The sequence below is a fragment of the Pteropus medius genome, unplaced genomic scaffold, assembly GCF_902729225.1.
Source record: "Pteropus medius unplaced genomic scaffold, Ma_sr-lr_union100, whole genome shotgun sequence".
Lineage (NCBI taxonomy): Eukaryota > Metazoa > Chordata > Mammalia > Chiroptera > Pteropodidae > Pteropus > Pteropus medius.
In genome coordinates this window covers 1639252-1639730 of record NW_024342644.1, presented here as the reverse complement: position 1 = coordinate 1639730, position 479 = coordinate 1639252, and positions in this window count along the sequence as shown.

Sequence of the window (479 nt, the reverse complement as noted above, 5' to 3'; positions counted from 1 at the left end):
AAAAACCATCTGGAAATGCAGCCCATTTCCAGAAAAACACCATGGTGACTTCCAAAACCATTTGAGTGAAAACTTTGTCATTAATTAATTTATTCATTCACTAGATATTTATTTTGAATATCAACAAAGTGCAGGCACTATGCTAGGAATTTGATGCTGAACTCTCCAGGTTCAGCCCTTGTCTTCATGGAGTTTCTATGCTAGGGGGGTATAGACAAATAATAATGACACTGGCATGTAACACGTGAAATGCTCTGACAGTGTAAATATAGAGTGCTGTGGGACAGTACATGTGGGTTATCTGACTCAAACTTGGAGAAGAGGAAAGACTTCTTGGAGAAAGTGATATCTAAATAGAGACTTTAGAGAGCAAGAGGAAGTCATTGGAAGGGGATGAGGCAGAAAGAGGGAGGATGGCACAGGGAGGATGTTGCAGGCATTTACAAGAGTATGTGTCAAAGCCCAGGATGAATGTGTGT